The sequence below is a fragment of the Paramisgurnus dabryanus genome, chromosome 7 (assembly GCF_030506205.2).
Source record: "Paramisgurnus dabryanus chromosome 7, PD_genome_1.1, whole genome shotgun sequence".
Classification (NCBI taxonomy): Eukaryota; Metazoa; Chordata; class Actinopteri; order Cypriniformes; family Cobitidae; genus Paramisgurnus; species Paramisgurnus dabryanus.
Window position 1 is genome coordinate 44,499,080 of NC_133343.1, and position 25,164 is coordinate 44,524,243.

Sequence of the window (25,164 nt, forward strand, 5' to 3'; positions counted from 1 at the left end):
TACCATCCACATGCATATTCACTGAGAGACTGAAACGGTTGGTGTTAAAAATCTACATTTGTGTTTTACTGAAGAAACAAAGTCACCTACAATTCGGATGGCCTGATGGTAAGCTGATAAACATAAAAAATAAATTTTTAGACGAACTATTGCTTTAACAATGGGGGAGAGATGACTGGGATTTTATTAAAATAATTTTCCTAAGGCTGAATAATATTACTCAACATAAAATTTGTACAGATTAAAAATTACTACATATCACATACCTGGCTGTCAGAATTGGGCATTACATGCCCAAAACATAAGATCATACATCGTCCTGCTGTCTAGTCAATCTGAACACAACAAACCCATTTGTAGTCACATCCTTGTTTCTGCCAAAATGGCAAAGCCAATATGGTTTAAAGGTAGCATCTAGTAACTGTAATGCACAATTGATTTTCACTGCCTGGTTACTTTATGGCCTCATTAAGGAACATACACTATTAAATTTAATCAGCGGTTTGCATGGAAATATGAAAAATATTATATAATTTTAAAAGATGAAATCAAAGTCAGTTTGTGTCATACACTTAACACTGTACAGAGCATCAGCTCTTGACTGCCCCACCCTTAACAGAATAGACATACAGACTGGACCTATATTCTGTGTAACCAAGATAATATAATTCAGCCTTTTCAAAAACTGATATTACAGTGTATTTTTAATATGATCTTAATACTTTGAGTTTAAAAATTTTAACTTATTTTTGTCCTGCAATATGTTTTATACAATTAAGTATTTACTGTTAATCATTCTGTAATATGCGTGCTATTTTGACTTTAGAATGTAACTAACTTTGTTTTTTTTCTCTTTGTCTTGTGTTTGTTTGTCATGTCCTGTCCTGACCTTTATATACATTTTCTTTCAAACTTTTGTCTTGCTAAAATCATTGCTACTCTTCTATTCTGTACTTTTACTTCACAAACACCTGGCCGTGCATTTCAAAACGTTGCTGCTTTGCTTGCTTGCTTCCTCCTCAAACGTATCCTAACTGCATTTAATCACTGCAAAACATGCCATGCATACCCAAGCAGCTTTCTTCTTAAAAAACTGCCAGGAAACCCAAAAAACCACCGCTTCAACTAAAAAAACAAAGCCTACAAATTCTACCCAAAACAAACGACCCATTTTTTACCCCACCCAGACCACTCTGTTGCCCTAACCCCAATACACCGACTACCCCCAAACAGAACGCCCCTTTTAACTTTTTGCTTTGACAGAAAGAGTAAGAGCAGAACTACCTACAGCTCCAGTGTGCCCTGCTGCCTTGAGTGTCTTCACAAAGCAACGTTGATTAGAGGACTGCGTTGGGAAATCAACACCATCAACACACACAATAATTTACTATAGTTTTAAAATTACATAATTCCTGTAGTCTTTTAGACTGCTTATAATAGATAATACAAATTACAGTACTTTTAAAAGACATTAATATATCAGTAAAAAAAATTGTGTTTGCAAGTTCATCTTTGAAACGTATTACATTTATATCTGAGTCTTATCACATTTGCCTATACTCTACTAATTAATTGCATTAGTAATATTGCCTTTGGTTATCATTTCTGTAAAATATTGGGGTTAACAGTTCAACAGTTCCATTGCTATAGTCTTGTGTGTTTGTATATCTAATTTCTTGACTGTGTTAACGGTGAAATTTTAGTACAGTACTTTAATATATCAGTAAAATATTCTAAGTTTGACTGTTGTTGTAACTGCTATTTGAATAGACTACGTTTAAAGGTCATTAAAATATTTTGGTTTGCCAAGTTCCTCTTTGAATCTTACCACATTGTAACATTTACCTTTATTAATTGATTGCATTACTGATATTGCTTTTGGTTAACATTTTTGTACAATATTGGGGTTGACGGTGTTTGACAGTATAACAGTTCAATTGCTATAGTTTTGTGTGTTTGTATATTTAATTTGTTGACTTGTTACTGAAATTTCAGTCCTGTACTTTAAAAGATAATTAATATATCAGTAATATATTTACAGTTTGACTCTTGTTGTAATTGATATGAGTGCAGTACATTTAAAGGTAATTAAAATATCAGTAAAGTATTTTGGTTTGGCAAGTTCATATTTGAATCTTACCACGTTGTAACATTTTCCTTTACTAATTGGTTGCATTACTGGCATTGCCTTTAGTTAACATTTTATAATTCAGTGAAATACAAAGGGTTGACGGTATAACAGTTACATTGTGTGTATGTAAATACAGTAGTTTGACACTTGTTATTGTGGTATACTAGCATAACGTATAATAAGCATTAATATTCATTGAGTGGCTCTTTGTATTTGTTATTAAGGTTTTATCCGGAAAATTTGCACTTGTTTAACATACGAAAGGTACTTTGCTATAAACAGATCTTTAGATTTCTAACACCTGTTCCATCGTCATGCCACGAAAAGGTAAACGAAGTGAAGCCCAGAAGCAGCGCAGAAAGGTAGAAGCTTCACTGTGCATTAACTCCGTGTCAAGTGCGAGTGACGTAAGCCCAGACGTGCTCTCTGTTACGGCGTCCCACTGTCAAATGGCGCTTTTCCATTGCATAGTACCCCACGGTTTAGTTTAGTTTGGGTCGGGTCAGTTTACTTTTGGGAGCTTTTCCATTGGGTGCAAAGCTGAACATGAGATGAGTGATTATTTAAAAAAGTAATAAAAGACACAAGTCATGATAACATGTCTGACTGTGAAAGCATGAAGCAGGTCATGAATTGCTATGCCAAAAGTCGCGAAGTCTCCGCCCAAGAAGCAGTTGCTCGCACATGCGGTCTAAAACTGAAATCATCATCACGAGCTGTCATATTCATACCCACTGATGACAATGCTGTAAAGATGAGTTTACCAATGAAGTATTTACAGACAATGGACCCTGACTTAGAGAATGTGTGGATGACTGGACTGCCAGAAAAGTACAAGGCCAGACCAAACAAACCTGAATTTGATAACATGTGCATGGCAGAATTTGCAAGTGAATACTGCATTGTTTATGGTAGACAAAAAAAGGGTAAAAATGTTTTGGCACTCCAAAAGAATGTAGGACACATTCAAAAAAGAACACGGGGTAAACCTGCTGTTATTAGATTTGCTCGTTTCTCAGAGCAAAAAAACCCAGAAAAATACTTTGGAACAATGTTAAAACTCTACCTACCATATCGCACAGATGAACAGCTTAAGTCTCCAAGATTCCCAACATATGAATCATTTTACAAATTTGCTTCAGTAAACCTTCCAGGCACTGATGAACTGCAACGTGTGTGCATGATTGTAAATGGAAACCGTGAAAAGTATGAGAAGCATAATGAGGCAATAGAACAAGCAATTGAGGATTTTGAACAGAACGGTCCAGTCGAGGATGCATGGACTACATTAGCACCGGCAACTGAGCTGATCAGGCTGGAATGCATAATGGAACGTGAACCATCTGATGCAAACGATGAACAAGATGATATTCCTGAATATACAGCATCTTCTTCTGTCAATAATACATCTATGCCAGTAATAAAAGTTCCCCAGCTCAATTCTGCACAAATTCGCAAAATGTTTCAAAGCTTGAATCAAACACAAGCTTCTGTATTTAATGCCGTGCGAGACTGGTGCAAAAGATGTGTTTCTGGTGAAAACCCACAACAGTTTCTATATTTTTTGAATGGAGGAGCAGGAGTTGGCAAATCACATGTTATTAAATCTATTCATGCAGAAGCATCTAAAATATTGCGCAAACTTCCATGCGTGAGAGAGCACACTGACATTTCCAAACCAACAGTTCTTTTAACAGCATTTACGGGTACTGCTGCTTTTAACATTTCTGGTAAAACATTGCACTGTCTTTTAAAACTCCCAAGAAGCTTAAAACCTCCATACCAAGGCCTAGGAAACAGCTTGGATGAAATCAGGGCAGATTTTTCTAACGTACACATTATAATAATAGATGAAATATCTATGGTGTCAAAACAGTTGTTTGCGTATGTTAACTGGAGACTGCAACAGATTAAAGGAAACCAGAAACCTTTTGGTGGATTGTCTGTTCTTGCTGTTGGAGATTTTCTACAGTTACCTCCCCTAGGCAGAGCACGGCCACTCTGTGTGTATGAGAATCATGTGTTGGACTTCTGGAAAGATCAATTTCAGATCATAACACTGACACAGATTATGAGACAGAGAGAGGATCTTGAATATGCTGAGCTGCTCAACAGACTAAGAGTAAAACAGAAGCATGACAGGCTCACAGCTGCAGACCAGTGCATGTTACAAACTGTCATACGTTTTGTTGGACTTTAAGGCGTCCATTGCATGTTCATAATTTAGAGGAAAGGCACAAGATACAAATCTATAAGTTCAAATATTTATTGATCAGATATGAAAAAGTTTAACAGCGCGCTGGGTCCTCTCAAGTAGCGAACAACCAGCTCAGGAAGTAACATGCATATTTATAAAATATGTGACGTCGATCTTTCTTCAGAAAATCTCCACCCACAAAGGCCGTTCCCCTCGTCCATCTGACTCCATCACCACACCCAATTTTAGCCTGTAGGCAAAGATGGACACACATAGACAAAGAAAAACAAACTGTTCTCCTCTCATCCCTGGGAGCCCTGCAGTTCCTCTCTAGTACTCCTCCACGTCACATAGCATGTTATAATGCTTTCTTAAAAACAAATCATTAATAAAACATTTATAAAAAACATAAGCTGTAAGATGAAAGTGATTATTATGTAAAACATATTTCAATATCATGACATCATTTCATTATTCGTAAAATTGGTTATATGAATAAGGCACACATTAACTTCTTTAGATAGATAAACACATATTAAATCTTTTACTGCAATACTACTTCTAAGGAAACACTTTAATCATTATTAAAAACCATCTGTTAGGAAAGAAAACACACACACACACACACAGGAGATTCTGTTCTTCAAGGTTGAGCTGCCCTGCCCCCATTAGGTTATTCTGTATGCAACCTTCATTTAATTGGTTAATACACATTTATCAAAGACAACATCTTATATTTATTACATCAATTATTCAATAATTAATACTGATTAAGTAAGAAATACATGGCATATTTTATCCTGTGAATATTAAAGCATTGGTTAATAACATCATTAAATACTTTTCCCCCTCAGGCCTCTCTCTTATCTTGATCAATGCCAGGCGTAAATTCCTAGCTGATGCTCCTTGCAGCTTTTACACACATACAAAAGCTGGCAACTTTCCACTCTCAAACATAAACACCTCATTTCTACATAATAGCTCAGTGCATATATGAAACACACAATGTTTATAGAATAAAATGATTAATTAAAGAAATATAAAATGGAACAAAATCAATTTCCACAGTCCTTATTTGGACATCTTTGTAACTTTAACACTTTTAGCAATCAGCATGAAATGTAGGCAGTAAATATGTAAAACATAATTATTCAACAAAACAACAGTACTCCGTTGTTCATGAATTGGTTAAATGCATTCATTAGTTAAACATACTAATTTTCACTTTCTCTAAATATAACATAGTTATTAAGCAAACAACTTGGTTATTGAAACCATCTGTTCTGCGTGTTTTCCCTTCAGGGCTTTGTTATCAGCGTTTGCTGGTTTCTCCCCCAACCACAGCCTCTCAACTTTACACACAGACAGTCTCTCACATATCTCAGCACAGAAAGCATAATGGCACATATCAATTATAACATGACATACTGATTAATAAAACAACATAAAAATCCCACAATTCCCTCTCTTGACCTCTGAAAGAGGTCACACATTTTCTTCTCCATCCTCCAGGTTCTGGAGCCTAATAGCGGCATGCTGTATGGGGGTGGATTTTCTTTTTTCTCTATTGCAGACACTATCAGTCTGTTACACAGGGATCTCCATTGTTTATGCCAAATATTATGGTGATTATAATTGCAGTTATAACTCCTAGGGCCCACAGAACCTTCCAATTTCCATATAGCTTCATCTCTGTGGAAAAAATACACTTATGCCTATTGGCTAATACTCAAATAACAATCGTAAATTCAAAAAGGAAAAGAAATATGAAATTAATACTGTAGAATTGTATAAGAAACTTAAGAAATTCAAAGGTCAAAATTCAAAGGTCAATATGGTATGTAGTTACCCAGGTTATAATGAATATATGGTAATTGTGATATTCAGGTCTCTAAACACTTCTGTCAGGATTTCCAGCACTTTGTGGAAATCCAATTTATCCAGGCCACACCCCAGCCGGGGAGCGGATACACTTGTTATGTTTTCTTTCTCACACCACTCTCTCATACATCTGAGGCTGTAGGTGAAATTCTCATATGTTGGTAAATCAGTACAATTTTGTTTTGTTATTAAATGAAAAATCAATCTGCCGTCGTCCTCATGGGTCATTCACGTGTGTGTTTGTTCTGTCTTACAACCTTTTTTGTACCGTACTTCGCTTTGAACTGTACTGTCACGGTAGGATAAGTCCATCGTGACTTTCTGTGTTGTGTTGTCGTATGACTGGAGTATGCGTGTGTGTGTCTGATCACTAATGATCTGAGTGAGTGCAGGTGCGCGTGATTGCTTTGCTCCAGCTGGTGGTAGTTACGGAGACGGCATATATACTCACTCATTCTCTCTTCTCACTGCCAGATGATTACGCTACATGTCTCGCTTGTGTTCTCGTGTTCGTGTGTTCCTGTGGTCTCGTCTTCGCGTGAAGGTCTGCCTGTTTTTGTATCCGGTTTCATCCGTTCACCTGACTTCACCCACGAGCACCAGGATTCGTCACCGCAGCCTTTGTCTGTCCCACCACATCATCCGTATCATCTGTGTCATTTGTCTAAATAAACTGTGTTTCATTCATTCCTGCATTTGCTTCCTACTTTATCACATACAGTCATCACAGAATCATCTGGCCCATAATGGAAGCAGCAGGTAAAGGATCCCCGGCTCGGTTTGAAGAGTTTATCTCCGCTGCTATACATCGATTCACCACCCAGGACAGCCGGATTGAGGAACTGAGCCGGGGAATGAAGGACATGACAGACAAAGTGTCCGAGCTCACCCAGGCGATCCAACAGCTGACGCTACCCACTGCGCCACCCGCACCGTCTGTTCCTCCTACACCACCCGCGAGCGCGTCCCGTCAGGAACCTAAACTATCTACGCCAGAGAAATACGCAGGTGATCCAGAATGTTGTAGACCATTTCTATCTCAATGCTCTCTCCATTTCTTTCTTCAGCCCCAGACCTACAATACGGAAGAAAGTAAAGTAGGATTTGTGTTGTCTCTCCTGACGGGAAAGGCGGCGCGTTGGGGAACAGCGGTGTGGGAGAACAACGACCCGTGTACCCAGAGTTTCGAGGCGCTGTCGGCGATGATGAGGAAGGTCTTTGATCGATCGGCAGTTGGAAGAGATGCGGCTAGGAAATTGGCCGATCTGCGTCAGGGTACACGGTCCGTTTCGGATTTTGCCATCGACTTTCGTACGCTAGCGGCGGACACGCATTGGAACGAAGAGGCGCAGTGGGATATTTTCCTGCATGGGTTAACCGGCCGCATCCAGCGTGAACTTCAGCACGGGGAGCTTCCAGCCTCTTTCAATGGTCTCATCGATGCGGCTATCTGAGCAGATATTCGACTGAGGAGTATTCCAGCTTACGACGACGAAGGAGTTGTTCACGCTGTTCTGGAAAGAAGACCGCCATCGAGAGAGAGTGCGGCCGGTTCCTCCATGTCCGATCCGGAGCCCATGCAGGTGGGTCGAGCTCAGCTTTCCCGGGAGGAGAGGATTCGCCGTCGAGCACTGGGGCTTTGCCTATATTGCGGAGAGGCCGGGCACCTCCTCCATCAGTGTCCGGTAAAAGGCAACGCTCGGGAGTAGTGCTGGGGTTACTTTCGGGCGGAATCTCTTCAGCAAAGACCCCGTTAACATCTACCCTCCTCCCGGCGAAGCTGCGGTGGCGCAACGTACATCTCACCTGTGATGCACTACTGGACTCGGGAGCCGAGGGGAACTTAATCGATCACCACTTTGCATATAAGCTCCAGGTTCCGTTGACAGCTCTCTCCAAACCCATTTCACCCTTTGCACTGAATGGTAGCGAATTATCTGTCATCACTCACATCACGGACCCGGTCACCATCTGTATTTCTGGCAACCATTCTGAGACTTTGCAGTTCTATGTTACTATTTCCCCTCTGGCTCCCATTGTACTTGGACATCCTTGGCTGCTGAAACACAACCCTTCTGTCAACTGGAGATTAGGAACTATCACCGGTTGGAGTGAAGCTTGTCATAAGTCTTGTCTTGTCTCTGCTTGTATACCTGTCTCTGCGTCTGTGTTTCAGGAGGAGACGGTGGACTTAACTAACGTGCCCGCTGAGTACCATGACCTGAAGGGAGTGTTCAGTAAGTCCCGGGCCGCTTCTCTACCTCCACATCGTCCCTATGACTGTGCCATAGATTTACTGCCAGGTACGTCTCCGCCTAAAGGCAAACTTTACTCTCTTTCTGTTCCTGAGATGGAGGCCATGGAGAAATACATTTCTGATTCTCTGGCAACCGGGTTCATTCGCCCTTCTTCATCTCCAGCAGGGGCGGGGTTCTTTTTTGTTGGTAAGAAGGATGGGTCCTTGCGTCCTTGTATTGATTACCGAGGGTTGAATAACATTACGGTAAAGAATACTTATCCTTTGCCGTTAATGTCTTCGGCCTTCGAGAGGTTGCAAGGAGCATCCGTCTTCACAAAACTGGATTTACGTAATGCTTATAATTTGGTCCGCATAAGGGAGGGGGATGAATGGAAAACTGCTTTTAACACCCCTCGTGGCCATTTTGAGTACTGCGTGATGCCTTTCGGATTATCCAACTCGCCAGCAGTTTTCCAAGCACTCGTTAATGACGTGTTGCGAGACATGGTCGATCAGTTTCTGTATGTCTACCTGGATGACATACTGATTTTTTCTACGTCTCTCCAGGAACATGTGCAACACGTACGACGAGTGCTTCTTAGGTTGCTAGAGAATGGGCTTTTTGTCAAGGCGGAGAAATGCGAATTTCATGCACAGTCTGTTTCCTTCCTAGGGCACATCATTTCGACTGAGGGTGTCCGTATGGATCCGGAGAAAGTTAAGGCTGTGGTGGATTGGCCATCCCCAGAGTCTCGCAAGGCCCTGCAGAGATTTCTGGGGTTCGCCAATTTTTACTGGCGTTTTATTCGCAATTTCAGCCAACTAGCCGCACCTCTGACCGCCTTAACCTCCCCTAGCACGGCGTTCAGGTGGTCGGATGCAGCCCAGGCTGCATTCGCCAAACTGAAAGGCTGCTTCGTTTCAGCCCCGATTCTCGTGGCCCCTGACCGTAAACGCCAGTTCATAGTGGAGGTCGATGCGTCAGATGTGGGGGTAGGAGCCGTGTTATCTCAACGCACATCCTCAGACGGAAAGGTGCATCCCTGCGCGTTTTACTCTCATTGCTTATCGCCTGCTGAACGTAATTATGACATTGGTAATCGGGAGTTGTTGGCTGTTAAACTAGCACTGGAAGAATGGCGTCATTGGCTTGAGGGGTCGGGTGTGCCCTTTATAGTTTACACTGATCACAAGAATCTCGAATACATCAAATCTGCTAAACGTTTGAACTCTAGGCAGGCTCGGTGGGCTTTATTTTTCGGTCGTTTCGAGTTTACATTGTCCTACCGTCCAGGTTCTAAAAACACCAAACCTGATGCTTTGTCCCGCATTTTTGAGCGTCCCGATCGTGTTTCCTCTCCCGAGCCTATTTTACCGGAGACTCTATTCATCTCCGCGCTCTCATGGGAGATCGAATCGAAGGTAACTAAAGCCTTAGAAGGGGTAACGCCCCCGGCCCGTTGCCCACCGAACCGATTATTTGTGCCAGAGGGACTGAGATCAGAGGTACTTAAATGGAGCCATAATTCCAGTATAGCTTGCCATCCAGGGGTCAGTCAAACCAAGTTTTTGGTTAAGCAAAGATTTTGGTGGCCAGGGATGGCTCGTGACACACATGATTTTGTATTGGCTTGTTCGGTTTGCGCTGTAGGTAAGGCGTCTAATCGTCCTCCTGACGGATTACTTAGACCGCTGCCGGTCCCTTCGAGACCCTGGTCCCATATTTCGCTCGATTTCATTACCGCCCTCCCACCCTCCCGGGGTAATACGGTGATTTTAACCGTAGTGGACCGATTCTCGAAGGCGGCTCATTTTATTCCCTTGCCCAAATTGCCTTCAGCCAAGGAGACAGTGGTCACTATCGTTGATCACGTATTCCGGTTACATGGCCTCCCGACAGACGTGGTCTCCGATAGGGGTCCTCAATTTATATCTAAATTTTGGCGAGAGTTCTGCAGATTGCTAGGGGCTACGGTTAGTCTGTCTTCGGGGTTTCATCCTCAGACCAATGGTCAAACCGAACGAGCCAATCAGGATGTGGAAAGAGTGTTGCGATGTTTGGCCTCCAAGAATCCTTCCTCCTGGAGCCAACAACTCTCTATGGTGGAGTACACGCACAATTCATTACCAGTGTCAGCTACGGGCCTATCTCCGTTTAAGTGTAGTTTAGGGTACCAACCACCATTATTTCCCAGTCTGGAGTCCGAGGTCGCGGTCCCCTCCGCACACGCTTTTGTCCAGAGGTGCCGTCGCACTTGGAGTAGGGCACGTGAGGTCATACTCCAAGTGAGACAACGCACCAAGGCTAAGGCCGATCGCCACCGGTCGAAGCCTCCCGTTTACGTCGTGGGTCAAAAAGTGTGGCTTTCTACTCAGAATATTCCGATGCGTTCCGTCTCGAATAAGTTGACTCCCAAATTTATCGGCCCGTTTTCTGTTGCTAAGATCATTAACCCAGTAACAGTCCGCCTTATTCTCCCTCCTGTGTACAGACGAAATCATCCGGTTTTCCATATTTCCAAAATCAAACCCGTGTTTAAATCTCGTCTTAATCCGCCGGTCCCGGTTCCCCCCCCGCCTCGTATCGTAGATGGGGAACCAACTTATTCGATTAATCGTATTCTGGACTCTAGACGGAGGGGACGCGGATTTCAGTATTTGGTGGATTGGGAAGGTTACGGTCCGGAGGAGAGAAGTTGGGTTCCTGCTCGGGACATATTGGATCACTCCCTTATTGATGAATTCCATCACAGGACTAGGAGCCCGGGGACGTCAGGTGACGCCCGTGGGGGAGGGGGTACTGTCACGGTAGGATAAGTCCATCGTGACTTTCTGTGTTGTGTTGTCGTATGACTGGAGTATGCGTGTGTGTGTCTGATCACTAATGATCTGAGTGAGTGCAGGTGCGCGTGATTGCTTTGCTCCAGCTGGTGGTAGTTACGGAGACGGCATATATACTCACTCATTCTCTCTTCTCACTGCCAGATGATTACGCTACATGTCTCGCTTGTGTTCTCGTGTTGGTGTGTTCCTGTGGTCTCGTCTTCGCGTGAAGGTCTGCCTGTTTGTGTATCCGGTTTCATCCGTTCACCTGACTTCACCCACGAGCACCAGGATTCGTCACCGCAGCCTTTGTCTGTCCCACCACATCATCCGTATCATCTGTGTCATTTGTCTAAATAAACTGTGTTTCATTCATTCCTGCATTTGCTTCCTACTTTATCACATACAGTCATCACATGTACGGCTATACCTGCTCCGTAGGCACAATCTGTGCTCACACAGTGTGCTAGGGGTTCTGTTACTGGGCTGGAAAAAATGTCACCTTTTTTATGCACAATTTTACAGAGTGTTTGTTGACTTTGTTGTTGGTGTTGTGTGAGTGTTACCACTGATGTGTTACCACTTCCTGTTTGTCCTCTCTGTATTCCAGCTGATTCACTTTCAACACTCTCCCTCTCTTGGACCTGAGTCCTCAGGTCCACACCTATGTCTGTTAGAAACCCAATCATCATTTTAAACAGCTGGGTCGTTCTCACAATTTCGTTTTGTGGTAGCCTGGCAAGAAAAATGTTTAATCAGAGCAGTTAGTTTGTAGAAATAAACATCATTAGTTAGTGGCATGATAGGGTCCTTCACCAGGGCATTCCTCGGACTCGGAAACTGACGACCTGTAAGCAATTCAAAGGTTGTGAAACCAGAAATCCTGTTAACATAAGAGCGAATAGACATTAATGCAATTGGTAATGCCTCAAGCCATGTTATTTTTGTCTGTGCACATAGTTTGTCAAGTCAAGTTTTAATGTCAAAGTCAGGTTCACTATTTCAGCTTTGCTCTAACATTTGGGTGATAAGCAGCCCCGAAACTATATGTCAATTCCAGTGCGTGTTTGTCAATTTTGTCAGATCTATCTTTGTCTTGGGAAACCATGGTTTGGGATATAAGTGGTTTATTAGGCAGTTGACAACAGCCACTTCATTAGGTACCTTCACAGCCTGTAGTATGTGTCAGGCTTTGCTAGCATTTACTATAGGCCGGCCTTTCCTGGTTTCAAACCCACCTATCTGCCATATGGCAGTTCCATATATACTGCACCAATCACATATGCACAGTCACTATAAATAATCACCCTCTCTTCACCAGTGTAGTGCAAGGCTTTGATAACAGCTACCATTTCAGCTCTCTGTGCTGACTGCTTACCCTCCAATTTACCACTCACTCTAGTCACAAAATCACCCTCAACTTGCTCAACCACAGCAAAGCCTGCCTTTAGCGAACCATCTGATGCTCTAAAACAACAACCATCTGTAAACATTTAGATTACCGGTGGGGGAGTTGTCAGTGGTACCGCGAACAAACCTTCTCTCAATTTGTTTGCCTTTTCAGTCAATGGTATAACAATTACAATTAATTATAATAATAACAATTTTTATATCAGTCAATGGTATGCAAGCATGTGGCTCACCCTCAGTGATTAGATCTGCCATTTGAACACCTTCATGCACATATATGATGTCTGGGCTGGCAATTTCCTTAAATACAAAGTTTATTACAATAATCAGTTATTTTTCGATTCTCACAGCTTTTCTTGTTTACCTTTTATAGTGTTCTATGGTGTTCTTTTTTCTTTTTCAATTTATTTATTTTATCTATTTTAATTTCCTTTCTACCATAGCTGTTCTATGCCATATATATTTGCTTTTTAGCTCAGTACCATCAGTGGAATTCTGACTTCCTCTGTAGATCAGTGGCGCCCCCAGGATTGTTTTCATGGGGGGGCACAAAGGGGCCAGCACAAATCTTAGGGTGGCACAATTAAAAAATGTATTATGCCTGCATCTAATGGTCAACAGTTTTCCCTTTGCTTTTAATGCTACTTGGACTATAGTTATTCTTATTTATTACTAGTATATGATATACTAGAGACAAATAAAAATTGCAAATAATTTAAAGATCAGATGGTGGAATAGTATTAATCTATCAAAGATGAGTATCAACCGATCACCGTTTGAATTGTGTATTTAAAATACATTATTTTATTAAACTATACAATGAGTTATATCCAGTGTTATCCAGTTAACATACTCTAATTAAATGAGTGACATACTTTAGTCCTTAACACGTCTCTAGTCTTAAGTTTTCTCGACGTGGGCACCAATCTTACCTCTCTCTCTCTCTCTCTCTCTCTCTCTCTCTCTCTCTCTCTCCTCTCTCTCTCACACACACACACACACACACACACACAAAGACGCGTTTGAAGGGAAAAGCGCGTGTTTTCGGCAATTGCGCAGCCCAATTCGCGTCATTCGCATCCCCCCTTGCAAGGACGCGTCTGTCTGATTGCGTCTTTGCCATGACTTTGTATGTAATCTACTCGCGCAAATCGTTGAACTTGCGTTTGGTGAGTATGCCCAATAATGAATGGAAACACATTATTCCCTTCGCGGCACCGCAGGCAGCGAGTGCACACGCACAAGCGCAGCAGGTACACTGGCAAGAGTAGAGCGAGACCTTCAGCCTATGTGCCGGGCAGGGGCGTCATGCACCATTTTTTTTAAGGGGGCACAGTGCGCACAGCTCACAGAAATTTGTGCATACACAGACATCAAACGAAATATTATAGATTCTTCAGTCTTTTCCATGGCACTTACATTTCTAACAATCTGAGCGCCCCATGCTTTCATGCAAAAACCTCCAAAATAAATGTGTTGACTAACTTTTATATGAAATACTATTCAATCGGAATAATGACATATTGGCATCATATTTACATCTGAAACGGCATGTTTTGTTTATTTACGTTTTGTTTAATGACTTTAATTGTGTCATTAATGCATTTTGCAAAACAACTGCATTATCCTATGAAATTAATGTAATTTTAAATTCATAAAGTATATAAACAACGAAAATGACATAAGCTTTAGCCACGTGATTGGTTTTAATGTTCAATAACGATTTAAAAAAATATGTTTAGATAAAATTATTAGAGGAACGGACTTTTGCATTAAATGTTACCTCGTATGTGAGCATGTGTGATTCCGCGCCCCCGTGCCCGTGAACTCTGGCGACCTTTGCCGTTGCACCAAGAAGATGAATCTAGAAATCTCTAATATAACGTCGAGACGGTCACATTTTAAACTATACATTTTCTACACAGAGGAGGTTAACTGCACATTACCGTCCTGGGGTTTGGAAATGTTGTGAGTGTTTCTTAGACGTTTTAATTCCTCAGAAAGCCAAAGGCAACAGCAAAGCTCATGAGCGCTCTCAGACGCTGATGACGCCAGAACAAAGAAATTTAACATGATCAAAACGGCGAAAATCTCCGAAAAGTGACAAGGATGCAGCACAGAATTGATTATATTGCGCATATTAAACAGATTAAAAGACAAGTAACAGATTAATGGATGCTTCTGTGAATTTGAGGTTGCATGCAAAATCCAGTTGGCTCAAAAACGGAGGGTCAGTTTGAATGGGCATGACGTCTCTGGTGCCCCAGCCCAATTTAAACCCTGACAGTGATTAAGCTTGGAACAATATGCTTTATATAACCTATAATTAACTGAGTTTTACTTACTAGTTTGTGAGTTTCTTCTGTAATGCATCCAATGGCTGAACAGGAGCGAACAGGACGTCACATGTACGTCACATGGATGGCAGTGCGGCTGCGCATACTCACGGCTTTGCGGGTAAAGGTGAGGGGAGGGGTTAAGATCGTATTCTATTTAACACATTATACAAATGCATATTATTTTTTTACATAGTGCTTTTAGTGTACATTTTAATGAATACATATTACTACTATTATTTAAATATAAAAATCTCAACAAAAAAAATTTTTTTTTAAATCTCATTCTGTTTGGGGGGGCCACTGGGGGGCCAGTGACTTTTATGGGGGGGCCCCTTGGGGGCGTCACTGCTGTAGATACCAAATTCAATTATGCATTTCTTCCTGTCAGATTAATAGGAGTCTGATTTGATTTCAGAACAGGTAGTCACACCTAACAACAAAGTTCTTGATCAGCCTTTAAATGTGTTTAGCTGATTTTCTCATAAAGATTGTCTGTGTCCCTATAGTAACAAGGTCTTTACTAAACATTGAACGGCTGTTTACTCTTTCCCCTTTTTCACTCAAAGGCCCGTATGAAGATGAAAAATTCAGTGTCCATTGAAGTATTGTCCAGTTTCTCTTGCCTCCAAGAACATTAATGTCTTTTTGAGTCTTTCTGGACTCCACTCAGTCTTTTTCTGAACATTGTGCAGTGCCCCCTTCACTGCTTCATATAGTCCCATTCATATAGGATGTGTCCACAGTCCAGTTTATGAGTTACTTCTCTCTTTGCAACTCCAACACTTTGATGTCACACACAGTTTTTGCCATTGTCTTTTCATCGCCAGCTTTTATTCACTTTCTTGAATGTCAAAGGATCAGAGCTTTCAGCCTTTCAAGGTTTACTTAACCCATTGCAAAATATTGCCTTTCAATTTAAAATAAAATTTATTTTGTGACCACCTTCCATCATCAGATGAAGACTCTTCTTCATTTTGTAATAATTTATCTTTGTATAATTTATCTATGTCATTCACCTTTTAATAACTTGGTTTCTACTCTTTTTCTCTAATTTGTTGTTTTTTCTTTCAAAGCTTCGCTTCTGTCTTTCTGCTAGGTTTTGCTTAATCCCATTTCTGGTTTTAACAGATTCATTATATCACAGACACACTACATTTTCACACAAATAAAATCTACATCTACATTTAATTCACCGCTATTGATTTGAAAAACAGGCTGTTGCATTGGGGCTTTGGCTTTCTCATAAGGAGGAGGTGTGTGCAAGGAGGGGTAGATCGATTTCACTGGGGGTGGAACTGGAGGAGGAGCCGTAGGTGTCACACTTAAGTCTGGCTGACTGTTTCCTTGTTTAACTTCCTTTTGCTTTGCAGCTGCACAACTGCCAACTTCCCCTTTTTCTATTTGATTTAATAGCCTGCATGACAGCAGCAACCAGAGCTAATCTCGTCTGAATTCTCAACTCTTTCTCTAAGCTTGTCACATTTGGTCCTTTACCAAACCACTTTTTCCTTCTGCTTTCACAATCTTAATTTTGTTTACCAGTCTATGTTCCATGGCAAAAATAATAGGCGTGAGAGGAACTCTCTTTTTCTCCTCTGCCTCCCAACAGTTTTCTTCTCTCAACGTGTTCCACGCTAATGCAACCTCTTTTTGTCTTTTCTGTATATACAAAAGCATTTGGATCTGTTCGGACCATCCTAAGCCTCACAATCTTTTGCGATTACACATACACTGGTGGACACTCATACTCATCACATTCTTTCTGAAATTTAGCCATTTTCACACAATTTACAAGCATTCAGAATTTCAAAAAAACACAAAACGTCACTCTAATCTAGCAAAAGAATATATACACCAGTAGTTTTCAGGGGTTTCACCCGTGCGACTACTGACCCGTCTTTTTAGCGAAAGTTGAAAGCGATTAAATAATATCCGGATTAAAATTAGAATTTATGGAACTTGCATCCGAGGGACTTTAACCCACTTGGTACTTTATAATGTCTAATACATTAATGGACTCCAACCACAATTTACCTTTACGGGACTTTAACCCGATGGCCTCAAACCCAAACTTATTACTTTATAATGTCTAGTACATTAAGGGCCTCTAACCCAAACTTATTACTTCATAATGTCTAGTACATTAAGGGCCTCTAACCCAAACTTATTACTCCCATTCTTTTAAGTTTTTCAATCTGATCTTGTATTCAAGTATTTATTACTTTCAGTTTGGATCTCCTTATCAACACAAGTAATTTGGTATATCCAAATAGCAGAATTCGATAAAACAGGCTTCTGCTTACCTTGTTTTAGTAGAGCGCTCTTTTTGTGTTGAAATGGAGCCCTCCCTTACTCTGGTTTCTTCAATGTGAAACCCTCCTTCCTCTCACTCTCTCCTTTCCCTCCACAAAACGTCGGCGGTGTTGTGGTTTTCATTTTCCTCCAATGAAACAATCTTCAGTCTTAGGTTTTGATTTCAAGAGATAGACTTTTATTATCCGGACAAATAAAAAGCCGAGCCTGCCTGATAAAACCTCCCAGAACCAGTCAGGCTGGCCTGGGAGAAATCTTCAAACCAGTCTGACTTTCTGAGCCAGGCTTGGTAAATATATATGGTTTTGGTTCCCCCCCTCCTCCATGCTTAAAACAATATGTTTCTGTTCAGGCAGGAACCAAATGACATTCCTCAGACCAGTGTCTTCTTCCCGTGACCTATTTGACCCTGGCCATTCACTTACTTAAACCCTTTGTGCCCTTTGACATGAAACACACACAGCTGGGTTGCAATAGCAATCCCATGGCAAACTCCTGACTTACACACAGCATAACACATGACACAAATACTGCATAACTTCATGGTAAACAAATTGCATGTGATTATAATGGTAAACTCATATTCATGTAGATTGGGATTAAAATAAACTTCTTCATAATCCCCGCTCTGAGGCTTAATTTAGCCTCACTTTTCCTGTTTATTTTAATCCGGAGTGCAGTTTCATAATTCAGCCTTCTCAGTTATTACTAACTTGTGACTAAAGAAAGCCACCATACATTACCAATTACCAAATTACGCCACAGCACTTCGAACTATGGACAATAAGAGCAAACCTCTTTCCATTCTTGTTTTGTCTTTGAATGTAAAAGTAAAAGAACTTAAAGCCCCTCTATATAAACAGTTTAAAAATGTGTGCAATTGGTTCTGCACCTGCTGTTGGTTGTCACAGATATGTAGAATATATTGTAATAGTTAAAAGGAAACAAAAATAAAAGCAAAGAAAACCAAAAAGCAAATAAAACAAAATTACTGAAAATAAAAACAAAAAATAAATCATTCATAATACGAAATATTTGTTTCAATACAAATACAGCTTATTCCTCTTCTTCGTCATCATCATCATCATCATCATCATCATCAAAGGTTCTTGAATATTATCTACCCGTTGTGAATTCAATACTATTTTGTAACGTAAGTTCTGATACCATTCTTATTGATTTAAAATTAATTTTTCCATCCTCCTAATATTTTAACTTTTGTTAGATTTTTCTAAAAAGATACCTACACCTTATTTACCCACTAACTTCTGATTAAAATGTATTCAGAATATGTCTTGTATTTCTACTGGCTTCATCTAGTTGTTTTCCTAAGATAAATTAATGCCTTATTGGTAAACTTAATAATCTACTTTTGATTGTAGTACCGTACATAATTCATTTATTCTGTATTTTTATTCTGACAAAACTTTACTAAATTCCGTATTTAGCTTAATCCCATACCTTAATCTAATTTGGTACCCGTTTGGTTGATTGACAGAATCTACATATAATTTTATGATTAATTGTTTTGTTCATCCTTTTATAAGGATTCTAAATACCCTTCTTTTGTAATGATTTCCTGTCTCCATTATATTTAAGTACCTTTTCTCTCCATCCTAATGATAACGAGGTCAAACATTTTCTTTTTCTACAAATCCAAAATAATTCTCCAATCGATCTATTTGATCTTCAAATACCTTCATTGAATATGTTGCTCTGATTTGATTATACTATTCTTCTAATAGCATCTCTCTTCTCACTTTTACACCTTAAGCTAGACTCTTTGATGTCTTCATAATATATATAGAGTTTTATATTGATTCGTTCAAGATTCCTGTTATAAAGCATTTCATATTGACTTTTGCTAATTCTATAATTCCATAGGGTTAATATTTTCTTGATTGTAATCCTACTGTACCGTTCTAAAAAATCTCTATCCTTCCTGCTTTATTTTATTTTAATGTTTTGCGAACATACTACCATTGACACAAATTTCTAAATTGTGGCCTGTAAAATGTATTTTTAAACTCAGAATTTCCCAAAAGACCTAAATATTATTCTGACCTTAATTTTTTCTCTTATCCATTAGAATTTTTGTTGAATTCATCACCCTATTTATGTGGACTTGAAAATGTTATTGCATTATTGAAATCTAGTTTAGTTTAAAGCCTAAAAAGCAACTTTGTAAACATATTTCCTTAACTCTAAATATTCCCCATTTGTATCATTTGTTATCTTTGGAATGTTTCCCATAAAATGTCCACCTTATGTTCTCAGTTCAATGTCTCTATGTTTTCAGTCTTTCTTTCAGATTCTGTTCCTTTGAGATTGTTACAGATCTTTCACTTGGCCTCGTTTAAGGCAATAGTCCATCGCCAGGAAGTTTAATTGACTGTAGCCATGCAAATTTTCTGTAGTAATCAGCTTCGTTCTTTAATTGACTGTAGCAATGCAAATCTTCTGTAGTACTCAGCTTCGATCTTTTCAATTCAATTTCTTTTGACAATTTCTCTTTTTCACTTCTTCCTCTCGGTGCTCAAAACTTTGCTCTCCATCCGTCGGTATACTTGAATTGCTTTTGATTTGATTTGGTTTTGATGTTTCTTCTTTCATATCATGGCATTCTTCTCTCCTTCTCTCCTTCCTACGAGCTCTGCTACATTGGCTGCTCCTCCCACTTTGGACATTTCTGGGGTCGCTCTCATCCTTCTGTCTCCCCCAGTTTAGGCCCCTGTGGCCGTGTTTGGCCTCCTCCGACCTCTCGACCCTCAGATAAGCTAGATCATCTCGCACTCATCAAGTCATGTTGTCTCATGTCCTCCTCAACTCCTTTCAGCTTTTTCTGTACACAAATAACTCAATACATAGACAATTAGTTTCTTCATATAACACTTAATTCCAGATGTTTTTACAATACGCATAGGTCTATCGGCGAATATTTCATGCAGTGTTAAAGGTGTACGGTTGTTAGTTTAGGTAAAACATAAGTTCTGTTATGATTAGTATTTTCACACATTTTGTTAAGTATGGCTTTGATGATTATTCCTTTTCTATACCTTTTTATCTACCATCCTTTGTGATTATAGATGATAGTCAAATTTTTCTTCTATCTTGCCCGTCACCTCCGTTTTTCCCTTTTTATCTAAACTCAAAATCTTTTTTCTTCTCATGAATCAATTGATTTATTTTCATTCCACTTATTTCCCCCATGTACATCTATGATAATAGTATTTATGACTGAAATTTTTTCACTTCTTATACAATCTAAAAAGATCTCCTGACACTCTGAGGCCCTTTTTAGCTTCCACATCTGTTTGCCAATGCTGGCAACTATAACTCAATGACAACCAATCATTTTATCAACTTTTTAGCATTAATCAACCAAATTAACTTTCCGCATGTTGGAATAGTAGTTCATCCATCCTAAACCTGTATAATATTTTCCCTTATAATTAAATACGTAAATGCAAGTATCTACTTCTTATGCAAATCATAATTCACAGTAAAATGTTTATCAAATGGAGAAACACTTGTAAGCAGAGTATGTAATTTTTTGGATCATCAATCTTTTCTTGTCATTAATTGCTCTTAAATCGTGACTAGATACAATTTAGATTTATTTCCTTAAATCCTAAGTTTGTTACAATAATTAGTTATTTCTTTTTTTCTATTCTCACAGCTTTTCCTTGTTTACCTTTTATAGTATCCTATTTTGTTTTTCCAATTTATTTCTTTTATCTATTTTATTTTCCTTTCTTCCATAGCTGTTCTATGCCATTTATATTTGCTTTTAAGCTTAGTACCATCTTTGGAGTTCTAACTTCCTCTGTAGAATACCAAATTTAAAAACCCCAAATTTTCATTATGCATTTCTTCCTGTCAGATTAATAGGTGTCTGATTTGATTTCAGAAAAGGTAGTCACACCTAACAACATAAGTTCTTAATCAGCCTTTAATTTTGTCTAGCTGATTTTCTCATAAAGATTGTCTATGTCCCTATAGTATCAAGGTCTTTACTAAACATTGAACGGCTGTTTACTCTTTCCCCTTTTTCACTCAACGGCTTGTATGAAGAAGCAAAAGTATAGTCCAATGTTTCTCTTGTCTCCAAGAACAATATTGTCTTTGTGGGTCTCTTTCTGGACTCCACTCAGTCTTTTCGGTGTTGCGCAGTGCCCCCTTCACTGCTTGAGATTAGTTATAGTCCCATTCATGTAGGATGTGTCCACAGCTTAGTTTATGAGTTCTCCTCTTTTTGCAACTCCAACACTTTGATGTCACACACAGTTTTTCATTGTCTTTGCATCGCCAGCTTTTATTCACTTTCTTGAATGTCAAAGGATCAGAGCTTTCAGCCTTTCAAGGTTTAACTTAACCCATTGCAAAATATTGCCTTTCAATTTAACATAAAATTTATTTTGTGACCACCTTCAATCATCAGATGAAGACTCCTCTTCATTTTGTTAAATCTTTTTTCCTTTATATAATTTATCTGTGTCATTCACCTTTTAATAATTTTTCTGTCCTTTTTAATTTTTCATCTTTATTTCCACCTTTAATAACTTGGTCTCTACTCTTTTTTTCTCTAATTTGTTGTTTTTCTTTCAAAGCTTGCTTCACCTCTTGTTTTTCTGCTAGATTTTACTTAATCCCACAATTCCCCTCGAGCAATGAGAGTTGATCTTTACAGGTCAAATCTGGTGACCGTTTGTTTTCCCCTCCCTTTCTTTCTATCTCTCTCTCTCTCTCTCTCTCTCTCTCTCTCTCTCTCTCTCTCTCTCTCTCTCTAAGCATTTCCTTGATTGTTAATTATCTCTTCTTCTTTTTCTTTCTTTTAGTTAATATTTTTATTTAGTTATATTTCTTCTCACACAATGCCACATCAAATGTTTCCTCATTTGAACATCCAATTATTCTATTTTCTAATTCTCCACACAACAGTTGTTTAATCCTTATTTTTCCATTAATCTGACTGCCATAATCTTTTCTTTGCAATATAACAGACTTTATATTTTATAATTATTTCTCATTTTAACACTTCACAATCTTATTGTTTTTTATTTGTCCAATTTATCTACTCTCCAAATAATTACTCAGATTCCCAATGTGTCCTTAAAACAAGATTCTTTCAAATAATGTTAAACTCCATCACACACTTTTGTGCTTTTCTGGGCAAGCTATACTTTTCCTATCGAGCACACTCATTTATTTGAATCAATCATTTAAATGAGTTATTCAGATATTAGAAGTACCTGCGTACTTTACTATAAAAATTTATATTTGTGGCTACAATAACTCCACAATACCTTCCAATATCATATTTATTACCCAGCATTTATAACTGTCTCTTATTCTTATCGTATTTATATTCATACTTATATCTTACTCATATTCACATCTTTCACAAACTGTATTACCTCTCCACAGTTTTAAAACAATCCTTCACTCCACTTTAGTGTAACACAACACCTCTCTGCGCTCTTTGCAGAGCCACAGAAGAAAGACACACCCACTGCTCACTCAGCCCCCACTCTTGCCATCTCATACATTCACACACAGACTCTTTATATCACAGACACATTACATCCTCACACAAATAAAATAAAACAACTCTATCTAGACTACCTGGCCAAGTTCATCATTCCACTTCACTTCCATCAACGTGGAAAAGATTCACTTACACAATTTACCAATACGACATGACAAATAAAACAAAAACAATATCTCTCATCAGCCCGGGCCTTTCAAATCAACAAGACAAATAACACATAGATTGTACCTGACCTACAGGATTTGAGTACTCTTCTCTCCGAACCCCAACGTGTCTGCCCCGACACGGTAACACTCAGGTTCGCGAAACTTCTTAGGCATTTTCTCAACTTTAACATTAAATCTTTATCCAAGCCTCCAACGACAAAAATAAAACTCATTCACACAATAAACCATCATCTGTCCTAGCCCACATTCCTTTTGAAAATGAAACCCTTTATTCTTATCATTTAATCTAGTAATCTTTAATTTCCCCTTTTAATTCTTAAATTTTGAAGAGCATTTGAGATTTGACCACCCCGAGCCCTCTCAGGTGAACAATACAATCTTTAAACAAGCAAAATTGATTGATTAATAGGTGGCCACCTGATTGCATTGCCCATCGAGAAAGTTAGCTGTGGTCTCAGGTTCTGTGCTCTTTTTGATATCCCATCTGGTGTCAATTGTTTGACCAAACCTTAAATTTCAAATGTATGTTTGATAACCTATAAACCAAATTGTTAACCCAACCATTTTTCAGTAATAACCCATTAGCATTTATGTGCAACCCTTTATGTATTTAATTGGGCTCTATTTATTTTATTTATTTATTTCCTTAGGGCTCATTCTTCCACACTATAACACAGTAGTTATTTACCCTACACTCAAAGGATACACTTAAACCCCCCTTAACAGCCCGCAGAGACTGCCTTAGGGAAACTCTCTCCCTGCCTGCCAGATGCAAGTTCACATTTCTCTCACTCACACACACTCTGCAGCTGCATACACACTCAAAATTCAAACACAGAGAGTACATATATTTTCATACATAAAACCTTTTATGCCACCTCTTGATATCACCTTATATACCCAAATCGAATGACCATTACACCTCCATCAACACGGTCATTAACTAAAACAATAAAATATACCACTTTTACACGGTATACTGTCAATATCGATAAACACTTCCAACCACACGACATTGACCTCTGTGCCATCCTCTTCCAACCACAAGCACAGACTTCTATGTACCCACAGACATAGGCAACAATTACGCGTTCTCTTCACTTAAAATCTGTTTTCAAGTCACTGTGATCAACAAAGCCATCCCCCAGTAAGTCAAATACAGATTCATGCATGCATGCCTTAGTTAGATTGTACCCCTGAAATCAAAACCCAGTTCACATATATGGTTCTTAAATTTAGAAGAGCTTAAATTTCTCACCACGTTGAGCAAATTCTGGCAAACAACACAAACCTAATTTAATAAGCAAAAAGTGCTTACCTTATGGCCATACGTTGTTTGTGTTGCTCGTCAGGTTCGCCCAGGTGGTGTGACTGTCCAGCTCTTTTCTATCCCGGGTTTCGGCACCAAATGTTGTGGTTTTCATTTTCCTCCAATGAAACAATCTTCAGTCTTAGGTTTTGATTTCAAGAGATAGACTTTTATTATCCGGACAAATAAAAAGCCGAGCCTGCCTGATAAAACCTCCCAGAACCAGTCAGGCTGGCCTGGGAGAAATCTTCAAACCAGTCTGACTTTCTGAGCCAGGCTTGGTAAATATATATGGTTTTGGTTCCCCCCCTCCTCCATGCTTAAAACAATATGTTTCTGTTCAGGCAGGAACCAAATGACATTCCTCAGACCAGTGTCTTCTTCCCGTGACCTATTTGACCCTGGCCATTCACTTACTTAAACCCTTTGTGCCCTTTGACATGAAACACACACAGCTGGGTTGCAATAGCAATCCCATGGCAAACTCCTGACTTACACACAGCATAACACATGACACAAATACTGCATAACTTCATGGTAAACAAATTGCATGTGATTATAATGGTAAACTCATATTCATGTAGATTGGGATTAAAATAAACTTCTTCAGCGGTCACCAATTGTTGGACTTTAAGGCGTCCATTGCATGTTCATAATTTAGAGGAAAGGCACAAGATACAAATCTCTAAGTTCAAATATTTATTGATCAGATATGAAAAAGTTTAACAGCGCGCTGGGTCCTCTCAAGTAGCGAACAACCAGCTCAGGAAGTAACATGCATATTTATAAAATATGTGACGTCGA

General features: G+C 39.3%; 1 long non-coding RNA gene across 1 annotated transcript; it reads right to left on the bottom strand.

The window, feature by feature from the left end:
- Positions 1 to 17,488: 17,488 nt before the first annotated feature.
- On the bottom strand, positions 17,489 to 24,963 carry LOC141282391 (uncharacterized). Its single transcript, XR_012337002.1, has 2 exons — positions 24,370 to 24,963; positions 17,489 to 20,189 (listed from the first exon to the last, which is right to left on the bottom strand). It is a non-coding gene; the product is annotated as an uncharacterized lncRNA (long non-coding RNA).
- Between the last annotated feature and the right edge of the window lie 201 nt (positions 24,964 to 25,164).